This window comes from Lactuca sativa, chromosome 2, assembly GCF_002870075.4.
Source record: "Lactuca sativa cultivar Salinas chromosome 2, Lsat_Salinas_v11, whole genome shotgun sequence".
Taxonomy (NCBI): Eukaryota; Viridiplantae; Streptophyta; class Magnoliopsida; order Asterales; family Asteraceae; genus Lactuca; species Lactuca sativa.
This window is the reverse complement of record NC_056624.2, coordinates 198,432,778-198,435,352: the sequence shown is the minus strand read 5'-3', so window position 1 is coordinate 198,435,352 and position 2,575 is coordinate 198,432,778. Positions and strand designations below refer to the sequence as shown.

General features: G+C 34.3%; 1 non-coding gene across 1 annotated transcript; it reads left to right on the top strand.

Moving 5' to 3' along the window:
• Positions 1 to 2,501: 2,501 nt before the first annotated feature.
• Positions 2,502 to 2,575, top strand: TRNAR-UCG (transfer RNA arginine (anticodon UCG)). The gene has a single exon. It is a non-coding gene; the product is annotated as a tRNA-Arg (tRNA).

The following is a 2,575-nucleotide window of genomic DNA, read 5'->3' as shown; positions in this document are numbered from 1 at the left end:
GATCTCTTTTAAATGATGAAACTATGATAATTTGGGTTTGTATATGAGACCTACTCTTGAAATTTAGTTTGCATGTATGGTTTAAGTATGGATTATGATGAAGGAATATGTACATGTTCTCTTGTAATTCTAACTTGATTGAACATAGATTGTGAAATATTGTGGCATTTTTAGTCTAAAAATCACAAATATTGAAATAAGCATGTTATGGTTGATGTAAATGGTGCAAGAACAATGGTAGTCTTATTATTATTATTATTATTATTATTATTATTATTATTATTATTATTATTATTATTATTTGTATTGAATGGTATTTTTACGCTTGGAATTATTTGGCCAAAGGAATTCTAAGTTATATTTAGAGTAAACTACACAAATGGTCTCTATGGTTTGGGGTAATCTACGTGTTTGTCCCTAAGAAGAATTTTTAACTCGGACCATCCATTTTATATGTATTTGTTACGCGTTGAGTCCCTACCATCCTTAAAAAGACTCGGTTGCCCTTACATGATTATTTTTTATAATTAAGATCATATTTTAATAATAATTTCTTATTGTTATTACTTGTAATATTATTATTATTAAAAATTGATAAACAATATGTTGTCTTCCTTCACCTCATCCAACCCACCCCTACTGTTCGCCTTCTTCGTCAGGTTCTCCACCACCCAACTACCACCAGCCCCTTTGTCTTCTTCAATAAGACTACTTACAAACCATCACAAACCCTTTTGTCCGAAGCAAATCGCCGAAAAATCAAGGCAAGAACCAAGTCATAAGCAAATTACCCCTAAATCTAAATCAAATCAGAAAAGCAAATTGGAAAATCAGAAAATTAACCACCATATCTGAACCAAACCTTAAGAAAACCAAACCAAAAACCACATTTGAAGAAGACACTAGAGTAACTAGGAACAAATTTGAAGCATATCCAGAAATCAAACCTGAAGGAATTCACCGGAGAAATCAGATCGGGAAAAGCTAAACCTGACGACTCTCACCCTATTTCATCGTATCACCCACTTACTCCCCCTCCCCTCACCCTTCGTCTCCCTTTCAACACCAGGATGTAGAAACGAAAACATCCAAAAATAAAAAAATCTGGCAATTGGTTCTTGTTCTCGTTCTCCAGGTGCAAGGACGACCACTGGGGTTTAATTTTGCAGGGAGAGGGGAGGACATAGGGATGATGGTCGACGGTGATGGATTATCTCTTACACACCATATCCTTCTGAGTTGTAAATCTGTTACACACCAGTAGCAAAGAGGAACGAATGGGCGGAAGAGGTGATTTCCGGCAGCGAAGGTGGTCGACGGCGGGGTATAAGACGATGTCATGTGGATTCGGCGAACTTATATGGATAGAGGAATGGGGATTAAGGGATCATGATGGCCAGTACACATTTTCTTATTTTATTTTAGTTTTTTAATTGGTTTTTATTTATTATTTATCATAATGGATAAATAAGGCAAAATATATATAATAAGGGTAATTCGGTCATTTTATGTCTATCAGGGACAAAACGCGTAACAAAAACAAACTATAGGGATGGTCTGAGTTAAAAATTCTTCTTAGGGACCAAACGTATAGATTACCCCAAACCACAAGGACCATTCGTGTAATTTACCCTTATATTTATGCTTGTATTTCATTGACAACACAAATATAACAAATTGGCATATTTAAAAGGATATAACACGTGATTTTCAGTGTTATGAGATTAGGATATTCTAAAAGTGTCTTATGATAATATAAGAACTAGAATTAGATAACAAATAGTAGGAATACAATTATGAGTGAATGTTAAATTAGTTGAATGGGTTCATTATACATATAATGAAGTGAACTTTACTCAAAACGAAGGACAATGTAGAAATTACCACTAGACTAACTTTCCAAGGTGAATACTTGGTAATACATTTATCCAATATGGGACAAAAATATTTTATGAGCTATTACTTATATTTTAGAATAAATGCAATATGTTTTGTTATTAATGATAAAAACTATGAAAAAAAATATGATTTTGTTTTATTGCTTACATATATTACATTTGATATCTGTGTGTGGATTAATCTTATGATTTTATCCTAATGCTTATACGGTTATACTATAGTAAGTTGTCACATTTAACCTTAGACATAAGTTCAAGAGTTTAAACCATTTTTTTACCAACAACCTCCAAGTAATGTTTCTTGAAAATTTTATTCTGCTATGTTTGTTGTTGCGGGAACGTTCTTAAAAAAATTAGGCTATTCAAAGTAATAATGAATTACAAAGTCGAGAAACGAGAGGAGTTCAATGTTCGGGATGAAATAGAGAAGGGGGGCAAACCGGCAAAGGGGCAGAAAATCAGAACACCGCCGCTAGCAACTGAAACCAGGATCAACGGCGGACAGAAACGAGCAGGAGCTGAGGAGTACAAAAGCGGCAGCGGAAAAAAAATGATGAGAGAAGATATATATAAATTAATAGCTATGGACAAATAAACACAAAGGACCGCATAGCGCAGTGGATTAGCGCGTTTGACTTCGGATCAAAAGGTCGTGGGTTCGACTCCCACTGTGGTCG